A 22,286-nucleotide genomic window follows, 5' to 3' on the forward strand; every position below is an offset into this window, starting at 1 on the left:
AAGCTTCTGATAAAGAGAAACTTCTGATAAAGAGAAACTTCTGATAAAGAGAAACTTCTGATAAAGAGAAACTTCTGATAAAGAGAAACTTCTGATAAAGAGAAACTTCTGATAAAGAGAAACTTCTGATAAAGAGAAACTTCTGATAAAGAGAAACTTCTGATAAAGAGAAACTTCTGATAAAGAGAAACTTCTGATAAAGAGAAACTTCTGATAAAGAGAAACTTCTGATAAAGAGAAACTTCTGATAAAGAGAAACTTCTGATAAAGAGAAACTTCTGATAAAGAGAAACTTCTGATAAAGAGAAACTTCTGATAAAGAGAAGCTTCTGATAAAGAGAAGCTTCTGATAAAGAGAAGCTTCTGATAAAGAGAAGCTTCTGATAAAGAGAAGCTTCTGATAAAGAGAAGCTTCTGATAAAGAGAATATGGAATCAAATGTTAGGAAGTCTTTTCTGAAGGTATTTGGCTGAAGTGTAGCCCTGTAATGACACGAAATGTGGACAATAAACAGTTTGGACAAGAAGAAAATAGAGGCTCTGAAAATCCACAAGTTCATCAAGGCATTGTTGGTCCAGATTGTCCCACTCCTTAATGGCGATTTGGTAGATCATGTCGTCCATAAAAACATGCTGGCCACTCTGGTTGAGCAATGTCATTATCCTGACGGAAGTCATTCACAAACGAAATAATAGACAATTGTCATAATGTGGCACAGTTCGAAATGTCTGTTCTTAGATGCTGGTCTAAAGCAGTCCAGGAGCGCCTTAGGACAGAAGTTGACAGCCTACAGGTTTACAACCCAAAACAAGGTATCCTGAGGAAAAACTTCGAGAAATGTAACAATAAAACAAGATATTGGGATGAGCCCATATCAGCACATGATGTGATAAGGATATTACAATTGCGATTGCCAGGTCATATTCGTGACAAGCTAACCAATGTGGCCGAAGATGACTTGGAAAACTATTTATCTGTGTTACAAGAAACTGATGTATCGCAAGAAGAAACCAGGGTGAATCGTGACTGGGAAAACGGGAACTTTTCGCCGCACAAATATGGGAACTGAAATAATAATAATAATAATAATAATAATAATAATAATAATAATAATAATAATAATAATCCAAACTTTGGGAACAACAGCAACGGTAATGAAGATCAACAAGCAGATCAAAATTGGAGAAACAGAAATGGGCAAACGCCATACAATAAAAAACGTAGATGGGAGCAAAGATGCCATCCCGGATACAACAACAGTAATCAGAATAACAAACACATAACGAATGAAGGGCAATTGCCTAACCAAAATAATAACACGAACAATCATAACCATCCGGTACAGTGGATGTAAGCGTCAATGCCACCACCACCGATAGTCGGCAGTAATCAATATCAAGGTGACAACTGAAATTCCATGCCAAATGCAAGTGCCATACCACAGCCATGGACAGACAAAAACAGTGGTATAAGAATCATTGAAATGACAGGTGATGGAAGCAATAACATTGAGAAAATGTCAAACGAGAAACTACCACAATAAGCTCCCAATTGTTGGTCGACGGACAGGTTTGGGGCGCATCTAGAAGCAATGCACCAGACAATGTACGACTGTTGAGATACCAGGATGGAAATAGTATGCAACAGGACTTGTTAACCAAACCAAACAATTGTAATAACACGGAAGTGGACGTAGTGCAAACCATTGTAAAAGCAAGAACCCATAAAATTCCTATAGAAATATAAATAGATACCAATGTGACCACAAATGTCATGAGCTACCATCTTCTTAAAACCCTAAGTCAGAAACGCAAATTGCCTACATACCCACTGCAGAACAGTCATGTTACTGGAGCCATTAGTGCACAGGCACAAAACATACAATACCAGGTGTGGGTAGAATTATGCCTCGGGGAGGAAAACACAACTTGTGCCTTTCTTGTGGTCAAATGATTATGAGTGGCCTGCAGCCTGAGGTGCGACATTCTTAGCAGGAGAAAGGCGCAAATTGAACTCTCAAGTGGAAAGATTTGCCTAGTGAATGAAAACAGACGGATTGTACTGGAATTGGTGTGAACAAAAGGTATACCAGGTAAAGATTGCTGAAGTATACAACTTAAGCAGCGACTTAAAGGGACAAGTAGAGTATTATTTAGACATAGTTCCTGATTAAACACTTAACTGGACTGAAATCATTGACAGCAAAGTACAAGAATCAGATTATTTAACAATCCCAGCAGCAACATCTTACTCAGTTATTAAATCATTCCAGTGAAGTATTTTCCGAAAAACCCGGAATTATTAAAGGGTACATGTTCAATATAGTGCCTAGCTCTTCCGTGGACTAAGAAAGAAACAGTAAGCGAAGAAATTCAAAAGATGGTGCAATGGGGGATTATAGAACTATCCGTAACACTATACAGCAGTCCTCTAGCAGCAGTAGGCAAGTCAGGTGGGAAAGTTAGACTTGTTCTGTATGCAAGGAACATAAATAAAATTATCATACCCATGAGGACAAGGCTGGTGAGCCAAGAGGAACAATTACAGAAGTTTTATGGTATAAAATACCTGACCTCGATCAATTTGAGAAGAAGTTATTGCCAAATCCTGTTAACTAAAGAATACAGGAAATTAACACATTCATTTTCAACAGAAGGAGTTACCAATTTAAAGTATTACCCTTTGGACTCAATGTAAGTGCTGGAGTATTTCTTTCATGCTGGACCAACTGCTAGGTGCAGATTTGCCCTTAAAATACGTGGGCGATCTGTTAGTGGCCACACCCACATGGGAAGAGCACACAGAAATTTTAGAGAGAGTGTTGAGTAAATTAGCTGAGGCAGGTATAACTGCAGATCTCGAAAAATCCAAGTTTGGAAGAGAACAGCTTAACTTTCTTGGGCATATCATCTCACCATTAGGAGTAATGTCCGATGCAAAAAGCTTCAAGCTATAAAGGAATTCCCACAACCTACAAACAAAAAATAATTAAAATCATTTATCAGATTGGTTTCCTTTCTCTGACGTTTTGTGCCAAATCAACTACTCAACAGTGAAGCTTTGCTCACCTTATTGCGCAAGAACATTATCTGGAACTGGTCCAAAGAATGTCAGCAAGCCTACGAGGTTATCAAAGTAGCCTTAGTAAATGGCCAGTTTCTATATCATCCCAATATGAACAAAGATTTCTGTATAGCCACAGATTCATCATATGGTTTAGGAGCATGTTTGTTCCAATTAGAAAGAACCTATGGGAACTGTGAAATACGGGTTATAGCTTTTGCTAGAAGAGTGTTTACGAAGTGTGAAAGGGCATATTCAGTCACGGAATTGGAAGCACTAACTGCCGTTTGGGCGCTACAAAAATTCCAATACTATGTTTATGGCAAACATAAGATTGTTCTGTGATCATCAGGCCATAAGTTTTCTATTAACTTGCAAGTTATTACATGCCAGATTAACACATTGGACACTAATATTGCAGGAATATAATCTAAAAATAATGTACATCAAAGGAAAAGATATTATAATTGCCGACATTGTCCCATCTACCAGAAGGTATGTCACGACTGGTAGAAATGATAGAATGAGCGTCTGAATTTAAAGTTTTACTGATGGCGTCACAACCATTCCATCGCGAATATTTGCACCTGTGCAGGAATGTTGCACAGCTGCAAGACTAGGATCCTCCATGGAAAAAATAAAAATCACTAATCTCTGAACAAGCCAGCAACGAAACCTTGCGTTATAAAATAGAAAACAATATATTGTATCACTGAAACGACACAGAGTGTGTATACAAAATTTTGTTTGGTGCACCCATTAGTTGTGGGGGCACATAGAAATACAAAAATGTGTAGCCATCATGCAAAGATACTGTTACATTCCGAATGTTCAATGTATGGCTCAAAAAATAGTAAGAACATGTGACATTTGTCAGAAAGCCAAATCCAATAATCGAAATAATAAAACAGAGTAAAACCCAATCATTCCCATTCAGCCACTTCAAACTGAATAAGTGGACATCACAGGACCATTACAGACAGCTCGTGGTGGTATGATATATTTATTGGCTATTTACGATACCTTTACGAAATATGTGAAATTGTATCTGATGAAAAGCACTACCGCCAAACACATGATACAGGGCAAATGAATTCAAAACAAGAATAGAAAACCCTCGGAATATTTTAACAGAGAATGCGAAATACTTTACTGGTCAACTGTGGCAAGCATTTTTACGCGACCAGGACATTAAACATATATTAGTTGCTCATTTCCACCCGCAAGCAATTCCCCGTGGAGAGAATATTCCCTGAGCTCAACCGATTTATCAACAAAAAGCACTCAAAATGGCCAGAATTGGTACAGTTATTTGAAAACATATATAACAATTTGCCTCATCCATCCACAGGCTACACACCCAACGAATTGTTATTTGGTACTTCGGAGACAAATGTATGGATTACGCCACTGCCGAAAATACCGCACACAGTTAAAAGATGAAAAGATGAAAGACGCAATCAGTAACATGACAGTGTGCTCATCAGTGAAAAGTACAACATGACAAGGCAATAAATAATACATTCCAGTACCAAGTGAACGACTTAGTTTTAATAAGAAACCATCCAAAGTCTTCACTAATAGCAAAGAAAAATAAGAAATGGCAAATGTTGTATACAGGCCCTTACAAAATAGTGCAGATACCGCACAATTGCGGCTATCTTGTAGAAGATTTGACTAATGGAAAGATAAAAGTATTATATCAGTACAAAGACTTAAAGAGATTTATTAAACATGGAAATGTAGCATAAATAAGTTACTGTATCCCATGTCTAGTATATAAGTTTTAAAAATATTTCAGTACATATTTTATGTAGTCATAAGAATTTTGTATCATGTTTGTACTTAGTATGTAATGCTATTTTTCATATGTAAATGAATGACATCAACAGTTCAATGTATATACAAGGTGCATTCAAGTTCTAAGGCCTCAGATTTTTTTTTCTAATTAACTACTCACCCAAAATCGATGAAACTGGTGTTACTTCTCGACGTTATCACCCTGCAGATGTACACATTTTTCACAATGCTGATGCCATGATTCCATGGCAGCGGCGAAGGCTTCTTTAGGAGTCTGTTTTGACCACTGGAAAATCGCCGAGGCAATAGCAGTACGGCTGGTGAATGTGCGGCCACAGAGTGTGTCTTTCATTGTTGGAAGAAGCCAAAACTCACTAGGAGCCAGGTCATGTGAGTAGGGAGCATGAGGAATCACTTCAAAGTTGTTATCACGAAGAAACTGTTGCGTAACGTTAGCTCGATGTGCGGGTGCATTGTTTTGGTGAAACAGCACACGCGCAGCCCTTCCCGGACGTTTTTGTTGCAGTGCAGGAAGGAATTTGTTCTTCAAAACATTTTCGTAGGATGCACCTCTTACCGTAGTGCCCTTTGGAACGCAATGGGTAAGGATTAAGCCCTCGCTGTCCCAGAACATGGACACCATCATTTTTTCAGCACTGGCAGTTACCCGAAATTTTTTTGGTGGTGGTGAATCTGTGTGCTTCCATTAAGCTGACTGGCGCTTTGTTTCTGGATTGAAAAATGGCATCCACATCTCATCCATTGTCACAACCGACGAAAAGAAAGTCCCATTCATGCTGTTGTTGCGCGTCAACATTGCTTGGCAACATGCCACACGGGCAGCCATGTGGTCGTCCATCAGCATTTGTGGCACCCACCTGGATGACACTTTTCGAATTTTCAGGTCGTCGTGCAGGATTGTGCGCACAGAACCCACAGAAATGCCAACTCTGGAGGCGATCTGTTCAACAGTCATTCGGCAATCCCCCAAAACAATTCTCTCCACTTTCTCGATCATGTCGTCAGACTGGCTTGTGCGAGCCCGAGGTTGTTTCGGTTTGTTGTGACACGATGTTCTGCCTTCATTAAACTGTCCCACCCACGAATGCACTTTCGACACATCCATAACTCCTTCAACTGTTGATGAATTTCAATTGGTTTCACACCATGCAAGTTCAGAAAACGAATGATTGCACGCTGTTCAAGTAAGGAAAACGTCGCCATTTTAAGTATTTAAAACAGTTCTCATTCTCGTCGCTGGCAGTAAAATTCCATCTGCCGTACGGTGCTGCCATCTCTGGGACATATTGACAATGAACGCGGCCTCATTTTAAAACAATGCACATGTTTCTATCTCTTTCCAGTCCAGAGAAAAAAAAAATCGGAGGCCTTAGAACTTGAATGCACCTCGTAGAGAAGGCAAAGGACCTTAAGTCAAATCGTAAAAGTTATTTGAAACATGATCTTTAATTATGTTATGTCTTTCAACTATTAATAGATTTAACAGATACAGATTACGATATGTTTCGTGATGAATATTTGATCAATGAGTGTACTGAATACTGCAATTTGTCACAGGAAAAGGGACAGCTAAAATAGGTGTATGCATTATACTGATCCACACAAATGCCATGTGACATCTGTTGTGGGTTGGCAGGAGAGCCAACACCAGTTTTGAGAGGAAGCCGAAAGGCATGCGTTTTAGCTCACGCAGGCTGGCGTGAGGTCTGGAACAGGTCAAGGAAATTAGACTGTAGAAAAAACTGATGTAGCTGGTGGAATATTTAATTTTAATCCATAAATGGTGAATGTCGCTCTTGATGGTACATGTTTTACAATATCAATAGTAACTGGTAATGGCGCCTTTCTAGGTCGTAGCAAATGATGTAGCTGAAGGCTATGCTAACTATCGTCTCGGCAAATGAGAGCGTATTTTGTCAGTGAACCATCACTAGCAAAGTCGGTTGTACCACTGGGGCGAGTGCTAGGAAGTCTCTCTAGACCTGCCATGTGGCGGCGCTCAGTCTGCAATCACTGATAGTGGCGACACGCGGGTCCAACATATACTAGCGGACCGCGGCCGATTTAAAGGCTATCACCTAGCAAGTGTGGTGTCTGGCGGTGACACCACAACATCTATGATGCTGTACTTTGAGACTAAAAAAGGACAGTCTAGTCATCAAGCTGTAACATTTGAGAGTATGACCTAGTTCAATTTTAGAGCTTTTCACGTACAATTTAAATGTCATTGTAGTATACGTAGTTGCACTAAATGTTTGCGCTGTGTTTATGAAGCAAGAGCATGCATAGTGGTCCTAATCGTAAACTGAGTGTGTAATTTGTTAACCATAAACATGAAAGTATTGCAAAGTCATGCATGTATAATGTACCAATTATATGCACGAAAAAACAATAGCATGAAGTGCAAACTGCTCTGTAAATTTACTGTAACATGTTTCTATATAATTAGACATTTGTGTTACTACATCAACTCACAAAACAGGAATCACGTAATGCAATTTTATCAAAGTCATGCTGCGGGCAATACTAACAAGAACTGTAACAGTGTGCTGGTATATGCAAATGAAGTGTGAACTTGGAAAAATTGATGATGATGATGAACTTTCACAGTGAACACTTATATGCTGTGCAACGTTAGCCATACAATGCACAAACATTGGCCAAATGTTTATTTATGCAGTGAAATAAACCACAAAACAATGGTCAGTGTGTGTTTGAACCTGTGCAGACAATATTTTTAGTTAGGACGTTATCTTCAGTGCGCCAACAATAAGATGCAATGAACAGCGTAGTGGGACGTTAGTGTAACAACTACTATGGTGGGACAGCATAGACCAGAAAAAATACAGGAGAAATTAATATTCAATATGTATTAATTGTATCAGAGATGTGATGGGCTTAATCAGGCATCATATCTCATGCAACATTTAGCAACACATTCATGCAAATAAACTGGAAAGGCCAAGTGACAGACTGCACCTCGATGACGCAATATTGTCTACCAATCCATTCATACCCACAGCTGTAACATCTCGTGAAACTAGTTACTATAAAATACGTTTCTTGCATGCCTTGAACGAGACAACATCCTCTCCCGTGCTGAGAACACGAGCGAGCACCAGGCGAACAGAACAACGTCTGTCTGTACTTAGATTCCTGACTGTGGGTTCCAGCTGAGAATGCAAGCAAGAAGACATCGGTGTCTAGCCGACAATCCATAGCAACACACACGAGACATCGAAATGACGTGATACGACACCACTGACACTGATACGCGACAAGAAATTTGATGATTACAACAGCCTTTAACATTGTGTCGAACTCTTAAAATAAAACAATAAAAACAATGAACACTATCCTATGATACCTATGTATTGGTTCTTTTTCAGAAAGACTGTTTGTATTTGATGTATATATCTGTAATGACAGAGTATGTAGAATCAATTTGCATAATAAATGTAATCGGTAAAGTCTATTAGCTCCGCCGAGGTTTCTTGGGGTTTCCCTATGGCCCGCGTCGAAATGGAAGAGCTTACTACACTTATCCATCCCCAGCTATTATGAGTGAAAGCCACAAAATGAACTGAACTAAATACCCTAGACTGTAAGTGAAGCGAGTGGTAGTTTATAAACAAACGATCTAAAAGTGACTTGTGGTCTACATGGACCAAACGTTAAAAAAGTGTTCCTTGTAGCCCAATGGCCCGTGTAGTGTCCCTTTTGAAATATTAAGGACAATACATATGAAATGATTGAAAAAAAAAAAGACTTAATAATATTAAATGGACAGGAACATCAAATTTATTATAAAATTTATCAAATTAATTTCAAGGAAATATTACATTGATCGTAATGTAAAAAAAAAGGACATATGTAATGGATGAGATCATAGTATATAGACACAATCATGATCTTTGTTCTTATATACAGGGTGTTACAAAAAGGTACGGCCAAACTTTCAGGAAACATTCCTCACATACAAAGAAAGAAAATATGTTACGTGGACGTGTCCGGAAATGCTTACTTTCCGTGTTACAGCTCATTTTATTACTTCTCTTCAAATCACATTAATCATGGAATGGAAACACACAGCAACAGAACGTACCAGCGTGACTTCAAACACTTTGTTACAGGAAATGTTCAAAATGTCCTCCGTTAGCAAGGATACATGCATCCACCCTCCGTCGCAGGGAATCCCTGATGCGCTGATGCAGCCCTGGAGAATGGCGTATTGTATCACAGCCGTCCACAATATAAGCACGAAGAGTCTCTACATTTGGTACCGGGGTTGTGTAGCCAAGAGCTTTCAAATGCCCCCATAAATGAAAGTCAAGAGGGTTGAGGTCAGGAGAGCGTGGAGGCCACGGAATTGGTCCGCCTCTACCAATCCATCCGTCACCGAATCTGTTGTTGAGAAGCGTACAAACACTTCGACTGAAATGTGCAGGAGCTCCATCGTGCATGAACCACATGTTGTGTCATACTTGTAAAGGCACATGTTCTAGCAGCACAGGTAGAGTATCCCGTATGAAATCATGATAACGTGCTCCATTGAGCGTAGGTGGACGAAACTAAAATGAGCTCTAACATGGAAATTAAGCGTTTCCGGACATGTCCACATAACATCTTTTCTTTATTTTTGTGTGAGGAATGTTTCCTGAAAGTTTGGCCGTACCTTTTTGTAACACCCTGTATAAACTGAAAAAAGACAATGAATTATTCTTCTTCTGCTGTTGGTCTGCTGTCTAAGGTATGATCGCTATTGTATTGGAGAGATTATGTATAGCAATACCATTTGTTCTGTTTGTTCTCTTGCTTAGCGATTAATTAATGTGCATCCTGAGCATGGTGAAAAGATATATATAAAAGTGAGTGCAGTGTGTCATTTAAAAACCCATACAAGCACCTCTTCATCAAGTGTCAATTAAAAAAGTTATTTAGCATTTTTCAGTTCCTGTGAAGCGAGCAGTGGTGATCTTTGACTGGTAACAACTGGCTGCCATTACGCGGCATATTTAAAATGGCGGATTTTGTGCAGATTACTTCAATAGCCAGTGTAGTAAAACCGGTTATAAATCATTAAGTTATTTAAAGTGGAAAAGTTCAATAATGTTATTTTGGCAAAAACTAAATATTTTCAGAGATGCAATTGTCTGTAGGTTAGTGGACTTGGCCAGAATTCCATTACACTAAGTGCATTTGAAATAATTTGTAGGGAGCCTGGTGCTCAAATCATAACTTAACATTTATTTTGGCCACCTGCAAATCAATTTTCTTGTTATTGCCTCTACTGTTTTTTACGTAACAGTCAATACTAATAAGTCAATACATCAATTAATAAATTCCAGTAGAAGGACATAATACCATCTTAGGTTGTTTGCAGGTGACGCTGTCATTTATCGACTAATAAAGTCATCAGAAGCTCAAAAACTGCAAAACGATTTAGAAAATATCTGAACAGTACAAAAATTGGCAGTTGACCCTAAATAACGAAAAGTGTGAGGTCACTGGCCCACATGACAGAAGGTGGTGTGGAACTGTCAAGAGAACTAGTGAATGAAATCCAGCTAGCTCTTGCTATCCCACAGAACATGACGAAACTTTGCACACATTTGTTTCTAATGAATGCAGTTCGCCAGCATAGAGTGGTGGTTAAAAACACAGAGAGCATGACTCCGTGTGTTAACTGCGTCGCAGCATGCCTCAATCCACCAAGGGACTGGGACACGATGTGGTAAAGAGGAAGTGCAAGGAATGGAACATTCTGCAGCAGTAAGGGTAATGTTTGAGATATTCCACCTGGTCATCACAACTGAGGAATCTTGTTCTTCAAAGGTCGCCAGGGAGGATAAAGCTGCCACTCAGCCTTAGTAAGCTGCCATTTAGGAATGCACGCAGATGGGGTAGTAGTCAGCAAATGGGTAGCACACAGTAAATGGTCGCTCGAGTGGGTGTCAGACGGACCACTCAAGACGAGGGGGCAAGCTGCGCAGTGCATAAGGAGAGGTCCAAATGGGAATCTGTGTGTGAGGAGTTGGAAGGGACAGTGGGTGCTCCAGTGTTGGGGCAGAAGAGGTTAAATTGGTGAAGGTCAGCCACGAGTGGTGACAGCAAATGATGGAGAGACATATATGGTACAGAGGGAAAAAGTTGTGTGGGGAAGGAAAAGGGGAACTGCAACAGCTTTAAGACTGGTATTTAAGGAGATGTGTTGACTATGAATGTCTGTATGAGCAGCATCACACCCCCATGAGATGGAACACTGACTTTAGAGGGAAGGTCAAAACGAATCTGTAAGAAATGTGAAAGTTCAAAGTGGTTGCGAGGTCACAATTTCGTTTCCTGAAGGCAGAGTACAAGGGGATGCTGCGATGCTAAAAGCAGCCGCAAATCCTCTTTGTGGGACTGAAGGCCATGAACATTCCATTGGAGGAGAGTCAAGATGAGGAAGTGATGCAGGGGTGTAACCTTGGCAGCTGCCAAGTGACAGCTGGGAAAAAGTTGCTACTACAGGGCACAGAAGCAGAAGGATCCTACTCCATGGGGACCCCAGAAGAATCAGCTTGCTTGTGCAGTCAGTATGTGCAGTCCAACACTGAAAAATGGTTGTTGGTGCACACCAGCAACACGGAGGCTGGTAGGGCTAAGGTAGCACATGGCAACACCATTGAAGAGGATCTGTGAGGTGTAGAAAGGAGAAGACCATTTGCCTTTGATGGACATATTCAAGCCTTTCTGATTAGATGAAGACTCGGGTGCATTTGACTGGAGGAAAGGAGGAAGTCTTCATAGGAGTACTACTGTCTTTTCTGGCCTACTGGTTGTGTAGCTGATGGCTTTGCCCCTTGAGGCGAGAGTTTGATGGCTTGCTGCACAGCTGGATAGTGAGGATGGCGATGCTACCTTGACACTGGGCGATTTCACAATATCAGAGCTGACTTGGAGGTCGCATGTCTGCATCGCCATGCCCTTCACGGAGCACGGGGTAACAAGGACAGAACTATAGGTACCAGACAGGATAACGTAGTGTGTGCGTCTAGCCAGTAACTTGCGAGAGACTGGATAAGGCACCTTTTCCTTTACCCATATCTCTAACAGCCTGCTCATCAAGATACAATGGACAATCCTGAGAGGATGTGGCATGGCTGCCATTGCAGTTGATACAATGGGGAGAAGGAGGTGGACAATTACCCTCGTGCGCATACCTACCACAGGCGACATTTGGCTGGGAGTCAACAAGACATTCTGATGTGGTTGAAACGATGACACTGGTAGCAGTACATAGGGGTTCAGAATGTACGGCTGCATGGTGATAATTTCATAGCCTGCATTGAGCTTGGATGGAAGCACCACTATCAAAGGTGAGGAAAAGAGTGCAGATGGGCACTAAGGAGGAATCTACCTTTTTCGATACTTGGACAGCAATGACACCCTGATCAGAGAGGTAAGATTGGATTTTGGCCTTGTCTAGCAGCCTGGTGTAAATTACACCACGAGAAGAATTAAAAGCTCTATGGGCCTAGACACGAATGGGGTAACTGGAGAACAAAGGCAGCGAGTAGTTGTTCTTGACAATCAGAAGTGGTCTCCAAAAGCAAAGTGCCATTCTGTAAACGAGAACAGGATTTCAGAGGGCCAGCATTGTATCTACACGTTTCTGAATAATAAACGGGTTTACAGTGGCAGAGAACTGACGATCTTCAGTACATGAGACCGCGAGGAACCATAGTGCAACAGGAAGGGTCTTTGAATCATTAGCCTCATTACATTTACGTTTTGTAGATATTGAGTGGGAAGATGATTGACCCATCGCAAGGAAATCTCCGGGATTGCCAGCCACGGACACCTGTTGGGGTCTGATACCCAAAAACACATCTGATCTTCATCCTGACTTTGAAAGGTGATGTATGGCACGTATGTCTTGACGAATAGCTCTCCCAACACTCCTGTTTCCGTCTGTTGATAAGCTGGAAAACGCAGGCACGGAGCTGTTTAAAGGCTATTAGGTGCTCTAGGGAAGGGTGCTGCATATGTCGCTGTAGAGATTGTCGACACTCTTTAATTGCCTCAGCGACTTCTGGCAACCACCAAGGCACTGTCGCTTGGGGGCACCCCAAAGAACGAGGGATTGCTTTTTCTGCTGCCGAAACAGTTGTTGTAGTTACCTGCTCAACCACAACATCGATAGCACCATACGGGGCAGATTCAACGGTGACAGGGTGACAGCACAGGTGAAGGCTTCCCAGTCTGAAATGTTTAAAGCCCATCTTTATAGATGTCTAGGGGAATGGTGCTGGGGGAGTGACAGGAAGATGGGAAACAGGTCACTAACATACAAGTCATCATGAGCTCTCCAGTTAACATGTTCTCTCATGGGAGAAGTCCTGGGCTGCAGAGGGATAAATCAATGGCAAAGTAAGTGCCATGAACCACAATGAAATGTGTGTGGGCCCCAGTATTCAAAAGGCAGAGGTCGAGTTGAGACCAAGTTTCGACATCTCTACCTCAGCCAGTAAGCACGGTGCCACCCTACAAGGCATTAAAATCTCCATAATACGAAAGACTTAGGGAGGTGATCAATCACTGCAGCCAATACATTCGATTCACCGGGGCATGAACTGATATACTGAAGTGCAAGAGAGACTGCCACTAGCTCTGCAGTGAAAACGCTGCAGCCATCGGGCAAGAAGTGCTTTTCTGTGTGTCTTCCATGAACATAGGCAAAGACAATGTGACCATCAGCCATCGAGCCATCAGTGTAAACCACTTCATGGGCCCAGAACATGTCGAGAATCGAGAGGAAGTGATTGCAGAATGTCACAGGGTTAATTGAGTCCTTAGAGAGCCATGTTAAAGGTCCAGGTGAAGCCGCAACCAAGGTGTACACCAAGAACGTGTACGTGAATGGACCTCAAGTACAGGTGGTAAAGGAAGGACTCCAATGTAGACAAAAGGGCTGTGCTGATGGCGAGATGAGCTGACATGGGTGGAAAAAGGAGACAGTAAATCAGATGCACAGAAGAACTACGAACATGGGCAACGTAACTGGCGAACAGTTGCGCACAACTAACCTTCATGGAGGGACTCCGGTTTCCAGCAGGGCACTGGTCACCAGACTCATTCTAAAAGAACCTGTTGAAAGGCGAACACCACAGTGGTGCACTCGGTCGAGCGAATGCAGTGCCAAGGACACCGCCGAACCATAAACCATACTGCCATAGTCAAGGTGGGATTGAACAAGGATTCTGTCGAGCTGCAGCAGTGTAGAATGATCTGCACCCAAATTGGTGTTGCTCAGGCAGTGGAGGGCATTGAGGTGCCATCAGCATTTCCACTTAAGCTGACAAAGGTGAGGTAGCCAACTCAATCAGGCATCTAAAACCAGTCCTAAGAATCGATATGCCTCCACTACAGTGAGTGGAGCATGATTAAGGTAAAGTTCTGGTTCCGGAAGGATTGTGAATTTACTTTCAAAATCTTTTCTTAAGGAATTTACTTTACTAGTGATTCATCAAGAACATGAACACATTTAATCACACTAGGTGAGCGTGGAAGTAGTTGCCAGGGAGTAACTGATGAAAATGAAAATACCTTAAACAAATGGGAGTTTTATTCATAAAAGCATTTTCAAAAACAGATTTAAAATTTATAAGCAGAAAAGCACTCGCAAAATATCAAGTTACAATTTTATTTAGAGGCAGAAAGAACAATATTGACAGAATGAGCCTTCGGGCTGAGAAGCTTGCCGCTCCCTTTCAACACAGCCGTAGTCACAACCGCTCACAAACTCTGAAAGACTACACTGGTGCAAATCTGCAACACACCAGATTACTTTAAACTAAAAATTTTACCAACTCACACAAACATATTAACTATGCAATCAGTAAGAGGGATAGAAATGGTACAAACACTCACACTAAGAAATTATTTGCCACCGAAAGTGCAATTTGTTTGTAAAAGGACTCTTACGGTGGAAGGGTGGCAACTTTATAAAAATGACTATTTACATAAACCCCATGAAATTCAGACTTACATAAAATGTACAACATGCTCTACATTACACATATACCGCCTCACAAGATGATAGGCAAGATAAAAACATATTTCAGGAATTCGGCCTTTACACCTTAATTCTATAAATACGTTAACACCAAATCCGGCAAACATGACAGAGGTAGCTATTAACGTATGGCAGACTGACAGACAGACTGACAGACAGACAGACACTAACTGCCTAACAAATGCGCACGGGAGACAGACGAGCAAGCTCCTTCTTTCTGAATCATGCCCATAGCCTTGAGACGTTTTGAAATGGCTTGCTGTGTCACTCCCACTAATCGTGCCAATTCTTCTTGAGTTTGACGCGAGTCTTCACTCAGCAATGTCTCCAATTCTTCATCTTCGAAAACTTTCTCCCTTCCACCACTGTGCCAGTCTACGACGTTAAAATCACCTTTCTTGAAGCGTTGAAACCACTTGTGACACATTCTTTCACTAATAGCGACCTTATCATACATACCTGAGAGAATTCGATTAGACTCAGCAGTTGTTTTCTTCATATTTAAACAAAACAGTAACACCTCCCGCAAATGATGAAAATTAGGCTCGTAAACTGACATTTTCAATCAACAACTGCTTTATGATACATACACAAATCGACTAATATTTCAATGAGGTTATGTTGACTGAGGTCCAAGCTGACTGCCTGATGTCTACAATCTGTTTCTTTCAACTGCTACTTACTGTTGTAGCCACCTATCGGCAAATGGTGGAAGCAAAGTTGTACACCTTGTAGTTATGGTTATCATGATATTTGGAGATGTGATACACAGGATAGAATTTGAATTGCTTGTGATGAAACAGTAGGGGTTAGTACGAGTTTGCATTTGTTGCATATTAGACTAAACGCTGCCGTGTATTAAATACAATCAACATACTAAATTATTCTTTCAACTTGGAGAAAATCTATGTATGTTTCTATTTTTGAGGTGTAAACAAATTATGAAAATCACTGATGAACTAAAATGTATTTGAGATGATAAAAAACATCCTTCTGTCTGTATAGGGGTAGGAACTAAAGGTTGGTTGGTTGACAGGGGGAGGGGACCAAACAACGAGATTATCGATTCCAGGATCAAAGATGGCAGAAATCAAGGGTGGAGCACCACAAACAGCACAGTCCAGTCAAGGGGAAGGGAAAACAGGCAAACAAAGAGGGAGAAGGAACATCAGAGCAGCAAGAAAAGGAAAGAACAAGAGGGTGTGGGGGAAACAGGCTGCCCCACAAACACGATGTGCAGTGGGGCACCAGCACTGCCACAGTCCCATCCCAACACCTGTACTGACCCTGATTTTGATAACAGGGACACCACCAGGGGAAGTGCACAAAAGACCAAACAAAACAAAGGAAAAACCCAAGGAGAACCCGGACCATGTAGAGACAAAGCCAAGGCCTCCATAATGAATCTCAATGCAAACTGAGGCACTCCAATTTCAGAGGAAAATTTACAGTCCAGGAAAGTATGGATCACCATCAGAGGAGCCCACAAATACAAAGGGGAAGGGGTTGCTCATTGTGGAGTAAAAAATCATGGGTCTGCCTTGTATGGTTGATATGAGGACACCAGAGGATTGTAGATTCCCTGTGAGAGAGGTGGGAGGGAGGAACACCACAATGTGGGAGTATACTTGATTGCACAAAGTTTATTAGGCAGAGGGATAGCCTCGTATCTGGCCCACTGGCCCACAACTGAGCAAAAAAAGGGATTCGACATACTACCGCAAATGGAGAACACGGCATATGTGGCCACCCTCAGCCAGGCTATCAGCAAGTTCATTACCTGGGATAGCTACATGGCCAGGAACCCAATGGAAATCAATTGAACAAGCACTGTCACTGGAATCAGTGAGAAGCTCACGGATAACAGAGAATAAGAAATGGTGGGAAAACACCCAGTGATAACCTGAAAGTCATTTATTGAGTTCATACATAATAAATCTCAGGTGAGGGAGGACCATGTAATAAAGCAGAGGGCCCAATAGATGTGCATCATTTTCATAGTAAATACCCCACACATGGCAGACCAGATGGTGTTCTGTGCCAAAGAAGCCATGAAAGTATATCCCCATGATCGGCTGACTTAGAGCCATTGGTGTAAAAAACAGTGGCATCCTGAAACCCTATAAGAGCACTCAGAACAAACAAAATACCATTGGAGCGATGGAGGCTTTTGGACCCCAAAAAAGATCCATCACAATCTGGGGCCAAGGAGCTAACTGTTGGGAGTGGGGGGGGGGGACTCAGGAGACAATGTGGGGAAGATAACAAAGAGGGGTGATGGAAATCATGGCAACTAGTAAACCTACCTGATGGCAGCAGCAGATAGATGATCATCCAATGCCATGAAAAGAACATACAGAACAGGAGGGATGAGCAGGGAAAGAGTGGATAGTGATGACATTGAGAACCAGGTGCTGAGACCACCAAAAAAGGGGTGGGATGCCACCACCTGCGAGAAGACTATCAACAGGACTAGTGGAAAAAGCACTGGTGGCTAAAGCAATACAATAGTGAACTGGGTCCAAGAAGAGCACTGTAGAAGTGGCAGCTGATTCATGATCTTGACATCCACAATCCAGGCGAGACAGAACTAATGCATGGTAAAGGTGTAGAAGGGTTGAACAATCAGCTCCCAAAGAGTTGTTGGCAAAGAAGTAAAGGACATGGAGTTTACAGAAAGACAATCTTTAGGGCCAACTAAGGAAGCTGGTGATCATAAAGAAGACCCAACAAGCAGAACTGGAGGGTGCAAGTCAGGTGTTGGGCATCTAGGCAGAGCTCTGGATCAGGATGGACAGTGGTACAGTGACAAATGGACCACCCTCGACTTAAGGGGAGAGAACTGAAAATCGTGCAAGAGTCCACATGTAAGCACACCACATGACACCCTGGAGCTGTCATTCCAGTGGCCATTGAGTGGGAGGTAGCCCAAACACAGAAAGCATCCACATACAGATCAGGGATGACCAACACTCTGGCAGAGCCCACAATCCCACTAATAGAACTGAGAAATAGGATACTTAACACAGATCCTTGCAAAATGCAATTATCTTGGGTCCGTGGTGATCTAAGAATAGTGCCAATGGGAACTCTGAACGACTGGTGGAACAGAAACTGGTGAATAAAAAATCATGAGGGGGGGCCCAAAGACCCCACTCAGAAGAGCATGAGGAGTATGTGACAGCACCAAGCTATGTCGTAGGCCTTACAAAGATTGAAGAAATCTGTGACAAGATTGCATCACCAAGAAGCCTGCTGAACTGCAGTTTTCAATCAAAGCAGATGATCGAGTAGAGGCCATCCTTCCCAAAGATCACACTGGTAAGTAGGTAAAAGATCCTGAGATTCCAGGACCCAACTGAGCCGACGATTCACCACCCATTCTAGTAACTTCCTGGAGACATTGGTCACACTGATCGGCCACTAACTACCTAGGGACTATGGATCCTTGCCAGGCTTAAGGCCAGGAACCACAATACCGTCTGTCCATCGAGAGAGGAAAATGTCTGAGACAAATACAGTTAAATATACAGAGGAGATACTGTCATGGAGGATTGAGGTGTTGATGCAATTCGTTATGGATGGAATTGGGGTCAAGGGCTGAATCATACAAAGAAGAGTGGGCCAGAAGCAGCTCCCATTCAATAAAATGTTCATAGACTCCACCTAACAAGGGTAAAACAGAAGTGGGAAGATCCAGGCCACTGTTTGCAGAGGAGGAAAATGACTAGAGAGGAGGCTGATGTCAATGTCATCACAAAATGGGTCATGCTGTATTCCGTGTGAACTGATGGATCTATACAAAAGCCATCTGTAAGGGCAAGGCTTGGAATGGAAGACTGCTGTTGACAACCTAGGAGGGTGCGGAGTGTAGCCCACACCCATGTTGAAGACGGAAGAGCCTAGAGAGAAGAAAGTGTTCCCAACACACCCACTTCCTATATTCAATTATAGAATGGACTATGGCACAAAGACGTTTAAAGGTAGTAAGACTAGTAGAGGACAGGCGCAATCCACGTGGACCCAGAAAGCAATTGCTATCAATGTTGTACAAGAGGTATCCATGCACTACCAATGTCCATATGTGCAAATGCCACCAGAAGCAGACCCAGTTTTGACAAAACATGGAAGCCATAAAGGGTGAGTGGTGAGTGATCTTCAGTAAAATGAGATTCCTGGAGAATGGCACAAGCTGCCAAGTTAAAGCCAACAAGGGATTGCAACTCTGGGTTGTGGAGATAGTATCCATTACAGTTCCAGTGAATAATCATGGAACATGTATCCAAATGGAAGGCAAACAGGCTGTAGCTAATCGTGCCACTGGGTCACCATTCATCACCAATGAGGATACAGTGATATCCATAAATAAGATCAGACTCAGGTTGCAAGGGGGTAGATGGCACTACAGGGGCACTACAGGGGTGGGGGTTATCACACAACAGATACTTCCCTTTCATTGATCGAGGGCAAGGCACAGAGGGAGAGCAGGCTTCTGCAAGATTGGTTGCTTGGATTAAAAGAGGGGGAACGGACTAAACTATGAGGTCAACAGTCCCTTTTTCGAATAAAAGAATGCCACAGGTGTGAGAATAAAATGAACAAGACTGACAACTTAAAACATAATAAAAAGAAAAATTACAAGAACAATGAAGGGCAACAAACATGCAAATAAACAGAAGGGGACAAGAAGACCACAGAAACACAAGAAACGAGATTAAGAGATTAAAACAACAAAGCACATTACCTTGGTTAGCTGACCATGAGAATAAATAAGGAGAAGCCAGCCACTCTGCAACTCATTAAAACCTCCACCCTAGAAGTACTAGGGTGGAGCACACAGAGGGACAAAGGACATGTGCTAAAATATAGACCAAATGATAAAACCCACCCTCATGAATAAAATGTAAAACTAAATCAGCCAATGAGGCGTTGTCAGATAAAATTGGTGGCAAAGAGTCCGGTAACCCAAGACTTCGTCGCTGGGCGCTGGGCAGTCAAAGTGGGACAGTGCACCAGAATATGGGCCACTGCTAACAGAGGGGCTGCACTGACACTCAGGTGGGCCTTCACAGAGCAGGAGGTAACCATGGGTCGTCCAAGCATGGCCACTGTGGAGCCGGCAGAGGACAACTGATTCCCTGCGAGATGCCTGCATGGAAGATGTCCACACATTTGTACTCTCCTTAATGACATGCAGTTTGTTTTGTGTACTGTTATGCCATTCCATCTCCCAAAGCCGAAAAACCCTACAGTGTAAGTCAGAACGCATGTCAGTTACAGAGATGCCCATCTCCAGAAGTTGCCACGTAGCCTGTTTGGCCAGCCTGCCAGCTAGTTCGTTGCCTGGGATGCCGACATGTCCTGGGGTCCACACAAACACCACTGAATGACGGGACCAGTTCAGGGCATAGATGGACTCCTCGATGGATGGCAAGGTTATCACTGGTCGATAGCTTGTAGGCTGCTCAAGGAGTCAATACACAGAAGAAACCATTCCGCGGGGTATGAATGGATATACTGAAGTGGACAAGAGATGGCCACCAGCTCTACAGTGAATACACTGCAGCCATTGGGCAAGGAATGCTGTTAAAAATGGCCTCTGTGGACCTAGGCAAAGCCAACATGACCGTCAGCAATCGAGCCATCAGTGTAAACCAAGCCAAAGCCCTGGAAGACGTCAAGAATCGACAGGAAGTGACAGCGGAGAGTGGCAGGAGTAACTGAGTCCTTAGGGTCATGCAAAAGGCCCACACGAATCTGCAGCCTAGGTATACACCATGGAGGTGTATGCGGACGGACCTGGATGGGAGGTGATAGAGGAAAGGACTCCAGTTCAGAAAGAAGGTTTGGTGGTGGTGGTGGTGGTGATTCAGTTGAGTGGAACTCAATATCATGTTCATCAGCACCCTGACGAAAAGTTAACATGAACTCTTATGGGTGGGGACGAAGTCTGTCCCCACATGCGGAACAGTTTATAACATTCTAAAGTCTGCCGCCCTTCCCTACCAGTTTAGGGATGAAGCCTGACAGTTCAAAATTTCACTACTCTTAAAACTGGTATCGATATCTGCGAGGATGGTGGGCAGACCTCCAGCAAGACCAAGGGCTGCCCTAATATCAGTATACAGGACACACATAGCTACAATATGCTTAACTGAAAGCAGCATGCCACAAACTTCACAGAATGGTTGATCCTCCTGCCAGAAGTGGAAGCCATGTGTGAAAGAACTATGCCCAATGCACAGTCTGGTAAGCAAAACCTCCTTCCAGCAACGAGGCTAACATGAAGTTTGCCAAGCCTTTGTGGTTGATCTGAGCAACCGCAATTTGTTGTCTGACACCTGCAACCATTCAGTCTCCCACTGTCGCATGATGCATCTGTCAGAAAATTAGATAATGGCGTGCAACAGGAAGGGACATTGATGGACAGCACCACCCAAACATTCTTCCTTGGCAGCTTTGTCAGCCTTGTCGTGATCCCAATGTGGCCAGGTATCCAGCAAAAGATCACCCTTGCCATGGCATTGGAGCCACTGTAAGGAGTCATGGATGTGCTAAATCAGTGGGTTTACTGGATACATTTGGCAAAGTGCTTGCAGTGCATTAAAAGAGTCTGAACAGACAAGAAAACTCATATGGTGATGTCTGTGAACCCATTCCAGTGCCATTAGATTGCCATATAACTCTGCATCATAATTTGTAAATTGTTCTGGAAGATGCACTTTAGAAACCTCATCAGGGAGAACCACAGAACCAAGAGCATTCTCCTGTTGGGATCCATCTGTGTAAATAATGATAAAACTATGGTACATATTTAAAATACACGAAAACAAAGTTGTAAAGACCACATCTGGAGTACAACTTTTCGTGTACTGAGTCAAGCTTAAAATCACTTTGGGCCTCTGAAGACACCAAGGCGTCAGTGCATTCCATCTCTGGGTGTGCATTTTCATCCCCGAAAGATGAAGATCCTTGAGAGTCTACATCTACATCTACATCTACATGACTACTCTGCAATTCACATTTAAGTGCTTGGCAGAGGGTTCATCGAACCACAATCACACCATCTCTCTATCATTCCACTCCCAAACAGCACGCAGGAAAAATGAACACCTAAACCTTTCTGTTCGAGCTCTGATTTCTCTTATTTTATTTTGATGATCATTCCTACCTATGTAGGTTGGGCTCAACAAAATATTTTCGCATTCGGAAGAGAAAGTTGGTGACTAAAATTTCGCAAATAGATCTTGCCGCGACGAAAAACGTCTTTGCTGTAATGACTTCCATCCCAATTAGCGTATCATATCTGCCACACTCTCTCTCCCCTATTACGTGATAATAC

The 22,286-nt window shown here is 42.4% G+C and overlaps 1 protein-coding gene across 5 annotated transcripts in view; it reads right to left on the reverse strand.

Moving 5' to 3' along the window:
• The window catches only part of LOC126427293 (zinc finger protein 91-like), a 135,123-nt gene that overhangs the window by 77,379 nt on the left and 35,458 nt on the right, over positions 1-22,286 (reverse strand). The window contains exon 4 of one of the 5 annotated variants that reach the window (XR_007576622.1): positions 14,473-14,697. The exons of the other annotated variants lie outside the window; for them this stretch is intronic. The gene's annotated coding sequence lies outside the window, so the exon portion shown is untranslated. Of the gene's footprint in view, positions 1-14,472; positions 14,698-22,286 lie in introns of those variants that run through there. 5 annotated transcript variants of the gene reach the window in all.

The sequence above is a fragment of the Schistocerca serialis genome, chromosome 11 (genome assembly GCF_023864345.2).
Source record: "Schistocerca serialis cubense isolate TAMUIC-IGC-003099 chromosome 11, iqSchSeri2.2, whole genome shotgun sequence".
In the NCBI taxonomy this organism is placed as follows: Eukaryota; Metazoa; Arthropoda; class Insecta; order Orthoptera; family Acrididae; genus Schistocerca; species Schistocerca serialis.